At 32.6% G+C, this 19,449-nt stretch overlaps 1 long non-coding RNA gene across 1 annotated transcript in view; it reads left to right on the top strand.

Annotated features, from left to right (window-relative positions):
- Positions 1-17,426, top strand: part of LOC145687935 (uncharacterized) — a 54,024-nt gene extending 36,598 nt beyond the window's left edge. Inside the window, exon 2 of the long non-coding RNA XR_014131813.1 lies at positions 10,211-17,426. This is a non-coding gene — a long non-coding RNA (uncharacterized LOC145687935). The remainder of the gene's footprint in view (positions 1-10,210) is intronic.
- Positions 17,427-19,449: the final 2,023 nt, after the last annotated feature.

Here is a 19,449-nt window from a genome sequence, read left to right as displayed (position 1 = left end):
TTTTGCCTTAATTCTGACACCTAACTTGCTTAGTTGTAACCAGTTACACTCTGTCATGTGCATAGTTTTATAATTAAAGATTTTTCTATCATTAGAGGTTGGTATTGTTTTGTTATTATACCAGAAACACTACGCCACTAATTATCACATTAATTTAAATTAATAAATTTAAGCTAATGTGGCTAATTAATTAATTACAGTAGTTTAATATAAACTAATTTAAACTAACTTTAATTTTACTTCCGCATACGCAAGTAGGATTAGTATTCAGTGCTATGAAAAAGAAGAACCAGTGTTGGTGGCCACGGTGGCTCAGTGGTGGATCTATTTTCTTCAAACCGGAAGTCGTTGCTTCGATCCCAGGAGATGTGAGTTTGTGGTAGACAAAATCGCATACGTTGGTTTCCTTGGAGTTCTTCCATTTCTTAACACATTCTAATCTCATTTCTTTAACATCATTCACTTGCATTAATCATCCGTCTCCTCCTCCATTATAATTTTATCAATTCTTCAATATCATTCACTTTCGTTAATTATCTATCTTTTCGTAGATTCTATTTCCACCAAATCTTCAATATCATTCACGTTCGTTAATTATCTATCTCCTCCTAGATTCTATTTCCACCAATTCTTTAATATCATTCACTTTTGTTAATTATCTGTCTCTTCCTAGATTCTATTTCCACCAATTCTTCAATATCATTCACGTTCGTTAATTATCTATCTCCTCCTAGATTCTATTTCCACCAATTCTTCAATATCATTCGCTTTTGTTAATTATCTATCTCCTCCTAAATTTTATTTCCACCAATTCTTCAATATCATTCACGTTCGTTTATTATCTATCTCCTCCTAGATTCTATTTCCACCAATTCTTTAATATCATCCACTTTTGTTAATTATCTGTCTCCTCCTAGATTCTATTTCCACCGATTCTTCAATATCATTCACTTTAGTTAATTATCTATCTCCTTCTAGATTCTATTTCTACCAATTCTTCAATATCATTCACTTTCTTTAATTATCTATCTCCTCGTAGATTCTATTTCCACCAATTCTTCAATATCATTCACTTTCGTTAATTATCTATCTCCTCCTAAATTTTATTTCCACCAATTCTTCAATATCATTCACGTTCGTTTATTATCTATCTCCTCCTAGATTCTATTTCCACCAATTCTTTAATATCATTCACTTTTGTTAATTATCTATCTCCTCCTAGATTCTATTTCCACCGATTCTTCAATATCATTCACTTTCGTTAATTATCTATCTGTTCGTAGATTCTATTTCCACCAAATCTTCAATATCATTCACGTTCGTTAATTATCTATCTCCTCCTAGATTCTATTTCCACCAATTCTTCAATATCATTCGCTTTTGTTAATTATCTATCTCCTCCTAAATTTTATTTCCACCAATTCTTCAATATCATTCACGTTCGTTTATTATCTATCTCCTCCTAGATTCTATTTCCACCAATTCTTTAATATCATTCACTTTTGTTAATTATCTGTCTCCTCCTAGATTCTATTTCCACCGATTCTTCAATATCATTCACTTTAGTTAATTATCTATCTCCTTCTAGATTCTATTTCTACCAATTCTTCAATATCATTCACTTTCGTTAATTATCTATCTCCTCGTAGATTCGATTTCCACCAATTCTTCAATATCATTCACTTTCGTTAATTATCTATCTCCTCCTAAATTTTATTTCCACCAATTCTTCAATATCATTCACGTTCGTTTATTATCTATCTCCTCCTAGATTCTATTTCCACCAATTCTTCAATATCATTCGCTTTTGTTAATTATCTATCTCCTCCTAAATTTTATTTCCACCAATTCTTCAATATCATTCACGTTCGTTTATTATCTATCTCCTCCTAGATTCTATTTCCACCAATTCTTTAATATCATTCACTTTTGTTAATTATCTATCTCCTCCTAGATTCTATTTCCACCGATTCTTCAATATCATTCACTTTCGTTAATTATCTATCTTTTCGTAGATTCTATTTCCACCAAATCTTCAATATCATTCACGTTCGTTAATTATCTATCTCCTCCTAGATTCTATTTCCACCAATTCTTCAATATCATTCGCTTTTGTTAATTATCTATCTCCTCCTAAATTTTATTTCCACCAATTCTTCAATATCATTCACGTTCGTTTATTATCTATCTCCTCCTAGATTCTATTTCCACCAATTCTTTAATATCATTCACTTTTGTTAATTATCTGTCTCTTCCTAGATTCTATTTCCACCGATTCTTCAATATCATTCACTTTAGTTAATTATCTATCTCCTTCTAGATTCTATTTCTACCAATTCTTCAATATCATTCACTTTCGTTAATTATCTATCTCCTCGTAGATTCTATATCCACCAGTTCTTCAATATCATTCACTTTCGTTAATTATCTATCTCCTCTTAGATTCTATTTCCACTAATTCTTCAATATAATTCACTTTCGTTAATTATCTATCTCCTCGTAGATTCTATTTCCAAAAATTCTTCAGTATCATTCACTTTCGTTAATTATCTATCTATTCCTAGATTCTATTTCCACCAATTCTTCAATATCATTCACTTTCGTTAATTATCTATCTCCTCGTAGATTCTATTTCCACCAGTTCTTCAATATCATTCACTTTCGTTAATTATCTATCTCCTCCTAGATTCTATTTCCACCGATTCTTCAATATCATTCACTTTCGTTAATTATCTATATTTTCCTCGATTCTATTTCCACCAATTCTTCAATATCATTCACTTTCGTTAATTATCTATCTCCTCTTAGATTCTATTTCCACCAATTCTTCAATATCATTCACTTTCGTTAATGATCTATCTCCTCCTAGATTTTATTTCCACCAATTCTTCAATATCATTCACTTTCGTTAATTATCTATCTCCTCCTAGATTTTATTTCCACCAATTCTTCAATATCATTAACTTACATTAATCATCGTCTCCTCTTTATTTTAACATTTTAATTCCACTGGTTCTTCAATATCGTTCACTTCCATTATTTATCTGTGTCCTTTAGCTTACAGGGCATAATGGTGACACACAAAACTAGAAATTTTATTTCATTTTAAGAAACATTATTAAGAAGAAAAGAAGCACATCCTATCTCTCATATTCAAGCATGCATAGTGCATCCATGATGTTCAGTATGGTTAGTTTCATTAAAATTGCTTCAGCATTTAATAATTGGATTTGAACTGTGTTCACTACCCTTTGGCTTTATCTTTCACAAGACCATATGATTGGTTGCATTGCAGTTTAGCGTGTCAGCGCCGTGATTATACAAGACATGGACCTGTAATTTGATATGCAATACGAACCACATGAGCTTTGAATGGAAAAAAGATTCTGTGAGTAATTCGTCTGATAATACACTGAGAAAAATTCGTTATCCGGACGGCGGTACATTGTACAAATACGGTCTATACGGAATCCTTATGTTTACTACGGAAATTTGTAAGGAGCATACATTATCCATATGCTACATACGTACTGCCCTTTTCCCGCGTAGATGTGACGTCATGCCGCTGCAGGATGGCTGATATCTAACAGTCTTCTGTATATTACATACGGTACTTACACGTATGTTACACACGTCAGAAATATGATACATATGTCTAAAGATATACCACATTGACTTGACACCTAGTCTTCCGTTCCAGGCGCTGCTATCGGCTGAAGGAATTCCATTCCCTTTCGCTAAGATTCTCTCGCTTAGCAACAACGGGACCCTTATTGGCTCAACGCGTGGGTGTGTCGAGGTGTGAGCTTTAGTTCGCATTTTTGCCACGGCTCAAGACATTTTGGCAGCACAATACCTGTATGTGAGATCTCGGCCGCCTATATACAATTTTTTTTCTTTCGTGCGGAAAGTACGTTTATTCGGAACACTTATACGTAAAGTACGTATAAAACATACGTTTGCTGCAGGGTTTTACATAGGGTTGTAAGTTAACCCTACAGGATTTACGCATGTAAGTTACATTTTCACGTACGCCACATACGTTTTTTCTCAGTGTAATAGGGAAATCGAGATCCGACAACTGGGAATTCGATAAATCTCTAGTATATTGTAATTCTCACAGGATTACTATTATAAGATTTGCTCCAACAACGCTGACCTGGTGGCATGTAGTTTGTCACATGTGCAGATCGCCACATGTCGATTTTCTTGTTGGTTGCCACAATATTTTCTTTGCAGATTTGTCAGATTATCGTCATCGTGAAGATTGACACATAGTTGACGCAATACGTAAGGGTTTTCAGGCATTCCAATTGTTAATTCCTTGTAACTGACAAACGTTCTCGCTTTGAGGCCGTCTCATATAGCCTCGTTGGCGAAAAGCAACATAAACTTCTAAACAAACAAATAAAAAGCAAGCATCCCTAACCTCACAATTCTTTCCTAAATTGTCATAACTGTATTTTTTTCGTAATGTAGTTTTTAATAATACTTCATGCTACTTAATATTCTATTCTTACATTATGTTATGCGATTAAAGAACCAGGATTTATATAGTAAAAAAAAAAAAAAAATCAGTTTTAGTTCCGTATATCGCAAGAATAGAAAAAGTTATAAAGTGCCAATTAATTGTACACATGTTAACTTTTGAACCTTCAAGCTGATCTGATGTAGGCCTACTTCTAATCGTATTACGTTTCTAATATCCTGCAGGAGTCTATCTAAAGTAACAATTAAAAAAGAACATTGATAGAACAGTTACAAGATTAACTCCCTTATGGCATGCCTAGATTTACTGTTGGCTACACATTCAAACACACAAAAACTGTACATGATATCGCTGGCGTCTCTGGTATGTAAATTTTCTCTTTTTTTTGGTGGGGGGGACATCAAAGAAAGTGACTTAAATGGTATACCTAGCCCAGCCTGTTTATTATCTTCGATTCCATTTGTTACCTTTGTGCTTACCTTCACGGACCCCGTGAGACATATCAAGAATTCCGTTTCACAGCCTGAAAATTATATTCCAAATAAATATAATAATTATTATTTATGTTATTCTGTCGTTTGTAAATAAAATAAAATAAGAATAGAATATTGAATATTTTGTACTTCAAAATATTGGGGGGAACGCGTCCCTTTCGCCCCCCCCCACCAGAAACGCCGGTGTGTGATATCCGTTTTGAAACGCATTTGCTTGCTACAAAATACATAATTGATTACCTCCACGCTTGAACTGAACTCAAGGGCCTCCCGTGGGTGGAGCAAGTATGGCGCCATATGGCGAAAGGTTAGCGCAGGGTGCGAATTATCGGGAGGGATGAGGAGGATTTTCCCCCTCAATCACATTTTGTTCCCCCCAAAGAAATCAACTGAAGTATTCCCACCGGGGATGCTCGCTTCTCCCCCCCCAAACCGTCAAACCGTGCTAGTATAACGTCAAATTTCACTGATTTTTGTCATTTCTTGTAAGTTAATCTGCTAGTTGTATTTCGGAATGAACTATGTAAACTATTCAGTTTTGGTCTTTCTAATTTTCTCCTTTTTTACCGTTGTTTAGTTGAACTATATTATTCTGACTACAATTGTTACTTGCAACCGTATAAATCCTTTCAGTTGGTGTTGTTCGTGAATTTGAATGTACTAATTGCGCATAGTGAAGTCAACAGAGATAAACAAATTGCTTCATTTACCATACTTGGCGAAGGCGGAAACAGGGGATGACATTTGGGGGGGGCTATCTTGGCGCCAAGATAGCCCCCCGTCCCAAATGTCATCCCCTGTTTCTCGAAAACTATGAGGATACAAACGAAACTTTTTCGGTACAAACGGTACAAACGATTTGCTTTCGAATGGTGTATTTCAATTTTTTGTGCTGTGATACGGGAGGGGGCTATCTTGGCGTCAAGATAGCCCCCCCCCCAGTTGACCTCTCAAGTAACCCTATAAGGAAAATGGTACAAACGAAAATATTTTCGGTACAAACGGTACAAACGTAGTACAAACAAATGACCTAGTCATTGTTTCAATTTTCTAAAGTGGGGGGCTATCTTGCCAGACGTTGAATATGGAGGGCTATCATATTGAACTGATGTGGTTTCGTTGAGTTACGGTGTACTCTTTGAATGTTAAGAACACTTTATTTGAATTCAAGTTCTTCTTCCCAGAAATGATTAGGGACTTCTCGGGCACCTTGTATGTTATGCACATTTCACGTATTCAACAGGCCAGAGTAAAACATTTGATTTTGGGGCTTGACACTTAAATATTAAAAACTGTATTAAATGTTGGCACTTAAATATTTTAATTTAATTATTTGAAAATAGGAAAAGATCCATAACCATAGTTAAATTTAAGCATTAATATTTGTGTGTTTGTCCATTAATATATTGTGGTGATTTAATTTGAAGTTAAAGTGTATTGTTTCCAATTAGTTATTTTAAAATGGATGGTGACGATAGTGAATATGCGTTGTTCTTTATTATTACGACAAGAGCCATAAGCTTCTCCAAATTCATGCATTAATATTTGTGTAGCTGAATATTGATTGGTGGATACACTAAAACAATGTTAAATAATCAGAACTTTTAATTAATGGCGAATTTATCGTATAGCGTAAAGAAGAACGAAGGCTAAGGTGCAACAACTTGTTTACACACGAACACTCTAACATAATGTTTAAACAAGATTTTTTTCACTATAAGATATAGGGATGCACATGTTCTTTAGTTAATGACAGATATGTACTTGACATATTAGATAATATTATCACAACTTCGTCCACATCGTCAAGTTGATAAGGAAAGTAACTACTATAATTGCTGAAGATAGATTTTGATTTATCAATGACCACCAAGCAATGTATTGAATTCATTATTGGATCAAAAGATCCAATATATTTCAGGCATTTTTTTTGTTTCTTGTAGATAATAAGATCATTAGAAATTGAGATTATGAGTACCTACTTAAGATATAACTTATCATCCTATTCTCAATTATGACTCAATAATTTAATCAGATAAAGTTGTGTACAGAAGCAATGGTTATATTTTTGCTTAACCCCTTCCCATCAGTTAAGGTTACCCCTTTGACACCTGTTCACAGAAGCAGAACGAAACCAGTTTTTATCTCGGAGTGAGTCACCGGCGTCAGGCTTACCAGATCTGAGTGTAGACTACTTCCGCTTTCAACTCCCTTAAACCTCGTGATTGCTTCTGGTTATCCACGCTATAATTACACGCTCATTTGTTACAATTCTGATTGTTCAGTCTTGCTTGATGAACGAGGAAATGCTTCTGGAAGTATACTTATATCTACACTAGCTGAAATACTCGTTCTTCGAACGAGAAGAATATATTTATACAAAATGTTTGAAAGGTATGTATTTGAGTCTCATTTACCTCCTCAGGATGCGTGTTTTAACCGAAATAAAATTACGAAAACCTAGACTGACCTAATTGTTACTATATAAATGTTCATAAATTCATTTCAAACGATGTAGCTGTTATTCTTACTGAAAATCCCTTCATGTTTTGGGAAACGCATTTCAAAGTTTAATTTTCGAGAACGCAAGGACATGTGTCAACTTACTTTTAATAAAGACTTTATATACCAACTTTCACCTTCCTAAACTAAGTGATTCGTAAAATACTCTATTTTAAGGGGCTTATATAGTTTCAGTTTTGTTACACAGTTCAACTATGCTAAAAACTGGGTTTAGAAAAAGCTGAATGATCAACTCAGCCAGAGCTGGCCCTAGGGACTAGCGGTGGGTACAAAAACCGGTTTTTCGGTTTTCGGTTTTTAGAAAAACCGATTTCGGTTTTCTCCAAAACCGGTTCGGTTTTTCACCGAAACCGGTTATCGGTTTTCTTCAAAACCGTTTCGGTTTTTTACCTGGTCCGGTTTCGGTTTTCTTCAAAACCGATTCCGGTTTTTTTTTCAAAATTTGTTCAATTTCTGACCAGAATGGTGTTTCGTTGTTCTCCGGAAATCGAATCCATTTCCACAGAAATAGTTTTGTGTGTTTTCGAAAGGTTTTCACCGAAACCGGTTTTGGAGAAAACCGAAATGTCGGTGTTTCGGGTTTCGGTTTTTATAAAAACCGGTTTTCGGTTTTTATAAAAACCGGTTTTGCCCATCCCTAGCAGGGACCTGCTCGCACCGTGCCTTACTAACAACACACATTCGATGAAGAAAGTATTTACTTTTTGTTAAGGATCAGATATCTACGTATCAAGTTTAGATTTGAACCAGTTGAGAACGCTCCAAGAGCATTGCCAGAACGAACTTTAAAGAATTATTTTTTATTAACTTCTACAGGCTTTATACGAATTGTTCTATGTAGATATGGCTCCTTAAATCTCCCGAAATTTGAATTTTTTGGCCAATATCTAAGGAACGGTGGCCAGTTGGCCAGTGGCCATCGGTTACTATTTGATTTCAAAAATGTTTACCATCCTTTTAGGTATTGATCAATACCAAAATCATCTCTCTGTGACTTACGGTCCCAGAGATATGACTCCTTAAATCTTTCGAAATCGAAAATTTTTGGCCAATATCTCGGGAACGGTAAGAGTGCCGCGAAAAATTCCATCACTTTCTCAGATAGTTTTTGATGCTTTATTGAATGGACGAGTCAAAATTCAAAAATTGGCAAATAACACACACACACAAACATAGAGAATTCAGTAACGAACTTTTTAAGTTCGTTAAAATGTGACTTCTAAGTGTAGAATAATTTACCAAATCGATATTGATGTACGGCTAAGGTTCGTCTCCTTGGAATCGGAGTTTAGGGCTTGAATTGTACTCGCGGACTGTCCTTAATCAAAACAAGAACATATTGGGTATATTTAATATTATTAGCCTCGACAGACTTTATTGTTAATGTTTCTGGTTTAAATGACATTTCGACTAGATCTAGGGCGCTATTGCAAAACAGTAAATAAATAAACACAATGGAATAATAATATTCCACTTGTCCGGAGTAATGAGTTCTAGGATTTTTGCAAATCCGGATAATTGAGAAGATAAGAAAAAATCATTGTGAGATAAACAAAAAAATCACTAAAATAGCTTTTATTTAATACGAAGGAAGGCCTAATTCATGTTGAAAACAAGAATTTTAGAAATGATAAAAATATGGATCAAAAGATTGCGATCTTCACTAATAATTAGTTCTTGGATCAGGGGCCACAAAATTTTTGAAAGGCCTCTAAATCGTGTTTTCGTATTTCTTTTACGGAATAAGCACATCTTACTGAGTTAAGTGGTAGTTTGGGTTTGGCTACACTATATGTAATTCTCGAGATATAAGGCGTACAAGAAAATTTTGATTGAAATATATTTTGGATCAGGGCCCACAAAATTTTTGAACGCCTCCTAAATCGAGTTTTCGTATTTTTTATGAGTTAAGTGAGAGTTTGGGTTTGGCTACACTATATGTAGTTCTCCAGATATAAGGCCTACAAAATAGACTTTGCCGCAAATATATTGGATCTTTTCATCCAATAAGATCGCTTTTTTAAAATAGAAAATTCCAATCTATCTTCTATATAAATAAAAATGAATGTGACATTTCTTTTGGCTTAATAACTCTTAAACTACTGGGCCGATCTCGATCATATTTTCAACATAGATGAGGTTTGGGCCTGGAATGATTTTTATCATTTTGCTTTGAGGGTGAAACTTAGGGAAGGGGAGGGATATATATACATGATCAGAAATGACCGATATTAGTGGCGAACCCATAGTTTTCGTAGTCGCTGAGATAAACAGTGACAATTTTGATGCCATTTAAATTCAAATTCAGCCTCGCAACTTTGGGGAAGGGGAGGGAAATGTATATATAAATGATCGAAAATGACTGATATCAGAGAGCGCTTGAAAATGGTAAAAAAGTGGCTGACTCACAGAACTTTTTTCTAATTTTTCTTATTTTAACCGAGCGAAGCTAGTAATTGACGCTAGTTAAACTTCAATTTCGATTAAAATAGGAATTTTACGGGAATTATATTTTTAACGAGCGAATACATACAGCTCGCATTTCAATATGTCTACATCTGTAGGCGCTTGAGAAATTAAGAAGTGCAATATTGTTACATTAAATAACAGTATATTTAAGTTATTAAAGTTGCAAAATTACATTTTGTTGCTAATTATTATATAAAATAATCTGTCATATTTCTTTTACTGATTTTCCTTCCAGGAGAAGACATAAGAACACCTACTGGACAAGTACCTGAAATTATTGATTTAAAAAAAATGCACACTTGGAAACTTGGAAGGATACTGGAGATACAATTCCAACTGGCAGCTTTCTTCGGCCAGAATCGTGTTCGAATGCTATGTTCCAATTTTTGTTGGGAATTGAACTTTGAAGTTCCACTTGGTCCCAGGAGATAAATTTAAGCAATGTCTCACGGATGAAAAATGTTTTATACAATTACAAAAAAACAGCATTTTTTTGTGTGTTTGTGTGTTTTAATGAATTTTGTTATATTTCATTTCTCAACTGGTTTCGAGGTCCAATAAGAAATTTATAAATCGTAAATAATGCGATTATAGTTACAATAAATGTATATTCAATTTTTACATGTTTTTATATGCAGTAGAACAAGTTATAAATTGCATATATACAATATGTTGTGTGATTCTAATGTTTCTTCTTGTGTCCAATGTTCGATTATTGTGTGTATAGAATGTGAAGAGAGTTCGATTTGCCTATTTGCTTATTAACAGAACAATTTATCCCCGAATTTGTATGGAGTTCCTAACTAAATGATAATATAATACAAACATTATAACATATACTTGATACAAAATATTTGTTCTTTAAATATTTTTGAATTACGTTGTGATATATGTTTATGTTGAAACGAAACTACGCAAATCGAACGCTGGACATGATAGCAGAATATTAGATTTCGGGTAGTATTGTACTTAATTTAATTGTTGTGTACTCAATCCTGTAGCACCCTTCTGAAAAGATAGGATAATTTATTATATCATTGTTTGTAACTAAATTAATATTGTGGTGTTTGTAATATTTACTTTAAAATGATCGTTTAATGTATAAAACAACTGAAGTCGAGTGAAGTATGTTTTAAAACAAAACGAAAACCGTTAAGAGACAACAAAACAAAAGAAAGAAAAAAAGCTCTACATGCACCAACAAGTTCTATATTAATTGTCGAGAGTTTAGATTATCGACGTTGTTCTTTCATGAGCTCTAATTCGCCCCCAGTGACTGCGTCTCTTGTTTATATTGATGGGAGGAAATGAATATTAGAGTGGGCATTGTCATGCAACGCCGTGTGCGCAGACGTCGCTCAGGTGGTTTGGCATGGGGGAGGAGATGGTTTGGTCTTCGATCTCAATTTGCTTTCTGTCCCCTCTATGGCTGTGGTCCCGACAGAGGTTATTACAGATCCATTGTCCTGCTGTTGCATATCGATTACACCCCATGAAAGTTGCTAGGTAACACAGACGAGAAAGCAAAGCCAAGCCATCACCTGCCTTCCCCTCTCTACTTGCCTTCATTGTTACCGTACCTGTACGTTTTATATATATTACATGGTGAACGAAAGAAAGAAAAAAAAATGAAAAAAAGCAGAAACTGCGTGAACGAAAGTAACAAGGATTTCTGGTTGATAACGAAAGGTTTCGCCCACGTAACATCTATTGTTCCGGGAAACCTTTGAAGAACAAATTATGAATTTTCTTTCATATATTAATATTTTTTTTAAACGACAACAACAACAACAAAAATACTCCAAAAATGTAAAAATGAAGATGAATGAAGATAGCAAAACACAATAAAACTGATCGACTTTTGCCACAGACGTGAGATCAAAGGAAGAAATTGGTCAAATAACAAAAGATAACCAACCTAATAAATTTTATTAAATCACAAATCGAATGATTGACCTCCAAAGTGATTTGTGATTTTTAGCATTATTTCTCGATTATTTTTTTAATGTGATATTGCAAAATAAAACCGTTAAAAGTTTATAAAATTTATAAATATAAACACATTTCACAATTTTAAATCCTAATATCAAATAACTAGGACTGATACAACTAGGACTGATATTAATATGTTAAAACGGAGTGAATTGAGAATTCATGAAAGAATAACGGAAATAAAAATTTATATTTTAAAATGGATAAGTTATTTACAAAAAAAAAAATAAATAAATAAGAATCGAATGTTAGAAATGAATAAAATAGAGAAGAACAGCAGGTGATTACAAGGGAGTAATTCCCTCCCCTAGACCAGATTGAAAGAAGTCCTACAAGTAAACGAAGAAGCAAAAACATAATGATAAGGATATTTCCAACTCCACCGATCAAAATCACCTCGTTATTAACAAAAGTTGAGTAACGCAGTCCACGAAAGAATTTGGAGAAAGCTGACCTCAAAAACTTTCTGTGGGGTTAATTTTGATTACACATGGACCTTTCGATTTACTTTGTTTTAATCCAGTTCCAAAATATTTGTTTTGATATTTAGTAATCATAATTTAATATGTTTCTTTATAAAAACATCCATAAGTAATTGATTCAAAGAGTGAATTTTCCGTGCATCAAAAAATGTGCAAGCACGCACCTGTTTGTTTATGGTAAACCAAGTTTTTGCCATGATTTTACAAAATAATTTTGCATCTTGGTGTGAAATCATATCATGATTCAATTAATTATGTACTTATCACCTAGATATAAGATATTGTTAAGTAAATATCGGGAAACTATCCACATGTTGACAACAAAGTTTATTGCTAAACATGCCTTGTAACATTTGGATGGTTTCTGGACGGATTGCGTCTTCCGAAAGGTGTTTTACATACCGAATTTGATAACATCCGTCCATTTCTTTTCCCCCTTATCTATGTCAATCCTATGCCGTTCTTGGGCGAAATATTTTCACACTTCTGTAAGAAAAAATGATTGTTCACAACTTTAATATAGATCTGTTTGATATACTGTATACACAACCTTGACTATGATAATTAAATATACATTATGATTTGTTTAAATTAAGAACATCAATAATAAGTAAGGCCCTTATTACGTTTGAAAACTCTTATTAATATACTTTTATCATTCTTTTTTCCTAGTAATCAAGCGTTGGATGGAGCGAACGTTGCAAATTCGTTATGGAAAGAGGTTGTTGTTGATTTAAATTAAATTCATGTATTTCCCAAATTGTAGTATTGAAAGAACTTGGGTCTCTCCCCTAATATCATAAAGAAAGCTTTTCGAAAACAACAAAATATTCCTACAATATAAACTAAAAGCGAAACTTCTAAAAAAATATTTATTAAACAATCTGTATTATCTATGATATTACTCTCTCTTTCTTATTAAAAATGTTGATCATCCATTACACTAAATATATCAATATATTCCAGCAGTTTGAGTTGATGAATCAGCACTAATTTTAATGAGTTTTTTTTTTTTTTTTTTTTGCATTAGATGCATAGCAGAATCTTGTTGAATTTGGCTAAATGTTTCAAGCAGTAACTACTAGTTAATAAATTCATTGCTTTATCACAATCAAAATTGGCGAGTGGCTGTGTAAAGTGCCTTAGGTCAGAAATTAGTTTTTTATAGAAATTTGATTTGAAAGTTTAAGCATAAATCCAAAATCCGGTTTTTGGAAAATGATTAGCTGTTATAGCTCTTCATGTTAATAGAACTGTTTTCTGGATTTATGTCTGAAACCCAAAACCGGAATTTTGGATTTATATATGAACTTTCAAATGCGACTTGTGTAAAACACGAACTTTTGACTTAACACAATTTACACACCCACCCAATTATCATCATTAACCTGTTTAATTAAAGATTTGTGTTCTGAGTATTGTCCACTACAAATACAAGATTATGTGAACTATTTAATTCAAATGTTTTCCTGCATTCCTTAGTAAACTCTACTGAAAAGTAGTGATTGTTTAATGAATTTGGTAGTCAGTGTTACTTCTAAATTACAAAACTAAAGTACTAGTCATTATTTTTATTATTATTATAGAACATCAGGAAATTGAAACATGGCTTATGGCTACTGTAAAAGTTAAATGATACGCATTTTTACGTTACATTCATTATAAAAATATATATAACAAATATTCTGTTTTTCAATATTGCCTGAATGAAGGCTCACTCATGTAAAAAAAAATCAAACTCTCGAAATAAGTTCTTAAGTGGCTATACAATATTGCCAGACACCTGTTTGTATAAAACATCCTATACAAATAATAAAATAGTCCATTAAAATTATAAATAATCGTTCCGTTTACCATACAATTATTATGCCATTGCTTTGTGAGAGCATACATCCATATCGATTTGTTTTTGCATCAAACAAGTTTTATTTAAAAAGAACTATATTCGAAATGTATCTCGGTTATTTAAAACCTGCTATTCAACAAATTTCAAATTTAACTATTGGTATGTCAGTTTTGAAAAAGAGAAAAGTAGTTTTACTATTTGTTTCAATGTTGTAGAATTAAACTGTATTTTCCGAGATATCAAGTTGATCTTGAAAAAAAAATCTATAATTCTCAACAAGACACGATTGCAAGAAATATATTTATCTGTGTGACAAATTTTACGAACAAATAGTTAATGTTCATTATTTTATTTCGAAGTACATATTAACAATAACCTAATACTAACTAGCGCCTGAAACAAATAATGTCATGCTAAAAGTAAGCATATTGCCACAAAGAAAGTGCATCGTCAATTGTAATAATAATAATAACATTACCATTGTGAACAGTGTCTTAGTGGAATATAAACATATCTGTAAATACGACTCCAAGTTCAATACTATGAAACAAATTGCATTTGTGGCAAAAACTAATTTTCATAGCAATAGATTACTTTATCAAACGGTGTGGCACAAAAATCAATGAAACATTGAAAAGGATATAAATCAGACTCCTAACATTGGCCGTTTTCACAGAAATTTTCCACTGATTTTCCTCAAGTGTATGAAACAAATACTGTAGATTATTGATACAGGGCCATGATAACATCTTTCCTCATCCTTTGCGCGATGAACAGTTAACAAAATTATTGGAGTTACAGTACATATAGATTTCGGATGTTAGTATATTTTATTTTTAATAAATGAAGTAGAAATTCTTTTTGAAATACATTTTGTATTGCAAATCCATGCCAGATAAATTCCACTAATTTATAATGGAAGAAGTATACACTCATATATGCTTTCTTGATTCTTTTTATTAGTTTGGATCAATTGAGTTACATTTTTCTTACAGGATACTAATTACACAGTACGTTATACTTAATTAGTTTGGCATGAGGCGTGCCACAAGAGACAAAATTGTAATGCAATAATAATGTTCTTCAAAATTCTGGGTAAAAACACAGTATAACATAGTAACAATTGAATAAAACTTAATGTTAATATTTCAAATCAATTTAGTCTGAAGATAAGAATTTGTAAATAAAGTGTGTGACATGTAAACACGCTAGCCTAGCCAATTATCTTACTGTTTCTAGCTTAAAGAAGATTTTAAAAAAAAATCTTAGTATGCAACTTATGTTCAAATAGTACACTAAGGAAATGCATTATAGCATTCTAGACTTTTTCACTATATCTGTGCATAACTAATGAAAATACCCTTTATCAGTAAACTCCGTCCAATTTGTAAAGTTAGTAGTTAATTAATAATTATTATATATTGCGTATGAATGTGAAGCAAAGAGGTGAATTTTCTGTCAAGTGGGTGTTATGTCACATAATTTCTTTTACTCTTCTATTCCGACACGCACATGGATTTGAACTATTACACATGCGACAGCATAAAGCATCATACGAATTGATGCGATCTACAACTTAAGCACTGCGCAGGGGAGGGGGATATGCAATTGTTTCACCTGTAATTTTCGTACACCACACTGAGGATAATGAAATTATATGAACATTTAAATATTCTAGACACTTGACACGGTTTACACGTTTTCATTATCTGTACACAAAGAATGGACACTGTATCGAAATAAGGTATCAGGCACTGCAAGCACAGGTAGAAGATAATTTTACAATGGAACACGTTGGAAGTACATTATCAGCTAATTATATCATTTAAGTAGATTGTAATATGTAAAATATATATAAAATGTAGAGTGTAGAGGATTAATAAAAATAAATTTGCTGATTATTACAACGTTATATTACAAATATGACACACTAATAAAAATAATAAAATTGAAAAAATCGTATGAATAGTCATGTTTACAAAATCTGAACCTGTATTTTCTTTTAAAAGTTCTCTAATTTCAGTATAAATAGTTTAACACTAAGACTTGCAAGAAATACTTTCGAGAAACTAAGATTACTTGCCTCTGTTTGTTTCAACCTTAGCTACGGGTTAAATGCATAGAGAAATATGGGTGTTCAAATTCTTTGAACATGACTGTACCATAAGGAGCACAAAATTTATAAATTTTCGAAAAGCAAAGTTTGTGAACATTAAACAGAAGAGAAATCCTTCACTCAATGTATTAGAGTTCGTTTCTTCTAGCACTACTCACTGAGAGAACACAATGCATGTGCAACTGAATATGCACTAACAGAAATATTTATAATTCTACATATGTGAAACAAAGCACATTAGAAATAAATTATATAAACATGAATTAATAATAAGAAAGTTAGTAAATATAGGAAATTAATAAAATGTGGATAAATTGATTAAGAAAAGAAAAAAACAAGCTCAAACTTTATATGTTTTTACATTTCAAAATATTTCTAATAGAACTATAAAATATGAGAAAGACTGGACAAAAACGTTTTGAAAATAAATGTGCAACATTGAAATATAAATGAAAATATTTATAGCAGAGTTTGTTATATTAATATATTAAACTATTCTTCTGGTAGATGTATTATCGCTAGACTTTGGTTTCATTGTCGGGTATATAATTTCAGTATTTTTTTTTACCTCAATTGGTATAATATAAACTATTCGTGTAATATTAGAATCCCAATAATTGATATTTGAAGTAAATATAGAGCGGCTCAAGAAGCTTTCTTCAATGTTGTAAAGGGAAATTTTTAAATACAAATATTAGAACAATATAAATGTGAATATTATAAATTAGATTTGAGATTTTATTGTAAGTAATTGTACAAATATTACATAATATCTGTAAAAACATGATGTATTACGCATTATGGTGAGTCTAGCTATGCATACTTACAAGTATTTTAACGTTTTAACGTACATAGAACTATTGGAAACGTTAATTTGTATTATGTAAAATTACATAATATATATTGGAAAATTTAATGTAAACATATAAATTCAAGTTTGTGTGTTTTTGGTGTAATGTAATCCTGGTATTGAACATGTAAAATAACTCTGAAAATAAAATAGCTTCGTATGCAAGCCCAACTTTGCTTCATAGAAAACTATAGTTTTAATGAGAAATTCAAACTTTTAAAATTTGCAAAAATTTCTGAACAATCATTATTTGAGTCCTTTTGTGATATATCGTATTACAAGATGATGCTTGGATTAATATTTGAGTAAAAGTGACTCTTTTTTTTTAAGAATTTAATTTTAACTATAACACCTATTGTAACTAAATATAGAACGGAAGAAACAAAACAGTTTATTTTTGACATATAACATGTAAACACGAGACAATTTATTGTTAGGTCACGTCACACTTCGAAGACTGACTTTTATATCATTTCAAGTTAAATTTTGTTTTGTTAATTTCCCTACAGTAGTGTTAAATTGTCATTAGAGCATTTTAAACTGGCTACTTCCACAATGATTATTCTTTTAAATGTATAATTATAGAAGATGAAGGAGATCTTTTAACTTAAAAGAGTAGTGGAAAAGAAAGTCATAACAATTACATTTTGTGCCGAAGACAATATCTCAAGGAAATACAGAACGGCAAGGTTATAATTGGTGAAAGGGTGGCCCTTCAGCATAGAATGGTAAGCCTAGACTGATTTGCAAACAGTACGCTGCATAATGCAGAATTGCAGATTAGGTAGTGCAGTGTTAATGGAAAGAAATTAAGGGGATCGTTCAAAGAAAGTGTTATGCAAGATGGGAAGAAGATGGGTAAAAATGGTAGAGTATAAACAGTGGGATAATGCAAATGACCCCTAGAGAAGACTTAGGGTATAAGTTCAGTATGGAGTCCCCTTGCAGGAAAAGAGACGTGGCGGTTGGACGAGAAAGTGCAAGAAGCTATTAAAGGGAAGAGAAAAGCAAAGAAGTGAAATCCTTCTGAGACGAAAGAGCATAAATATAGCTTCAGAGCGGCTAATAAGAAAGCAAAGAAGGCAATGACTAAAGCGAAAGTGCAAGCCTGGAATGAACTGTGTGACAAAATTGAAACACCAAGTGGAGTCAAGAAATTGTACAGGTTTAGCAAAATCTAGAGACAAGGAAATAAAAGATATTACTCATATTAGGGTAATAACATTTCATCAGAAGTTAGTGCTTACCGATGAAAACAGGACCAAAGGGAGATGGTCCGCTCATTTCGAAAAAAAAAGAAAACTTTTAAATTAAGAAAACCCTAGGAAAGTTTTCAGAGATGGATTTCAACATCTTGGAGCAACATCAAGAATAAACCGGGAGGAAATAGAGAAAGCGTTAAAGAAAGTGAAGACGGGAGAGACGGTTGGTCCAGATTGTATACTAGTAAAAGCATAGAAGATGGAGTCAGAAGGTATAAATATTGTATTGGACCTGATGCAGAAAATCTATGAACAGGAAACAACGCAAAGAATATGGAGGGATAGTGATATTGTACCTATTTTTAAGTAGGGAGAGGACAGTAGACACTACAAAGGAATAAAAATGTGATCGCATATGATGAAGATTTGGGAGAAAATAGTAGAATGGCGATTACGGGAGAAAACATCAATACAATAACAAAAAAAAATGAAATCATTACAGGAAAGAGTACAGTCTGCAGCAAAAAACCTGCAACATGAGCATGTAAGTTTATTGTGAAACTACGCCTCACAGCCGAGCAGATCAACATAACGTCTAAGTGGCACGAATCACGCCAGGAGAAACCTCTGTGTCCTCCCTTGCACAATTATTTTGGAGCAAAAGATTTCGTCGTTTCACAGTAAACTTACATGCTCATGTTGCAGGTTTTTTGCTGCAGACTGTACAAAGAACGCAATTCTCATACTGAAACAAACTATGGAAAAACATCGAAAAGAACAAAAATATTGTATATGGTATATATTGATTTGGAAAAGATCTACGACAGAATACCACGTCAGGAATAATGAAGATAACTGACAAGTAAAGGTCCATATGAATATCGTACAAAACTGACGCAAACATACGTCGTCTGACTGATCATAAAAAGAAATGAATATCACCAAAAATTTAACCTGCTATGGACTATAGGGAGCAGAGGCAGGGA

This window comes from Thermobia domestica, chromosome 6 (assembly GCF_964235325.1).
Source record: "Thermobia domestica chromosome 6, izTheDome1.hap1.1, whole genome shotgun sequence".
NCBI lineage: Eukaryota > Metazoa > Arthropoda > Insecta > Zygentoma > Lepismatidae > Thermobia > Thermobia domestica.
This window is presented reverse-complemented; position numbering and strand designations above follow the sequence as displayed.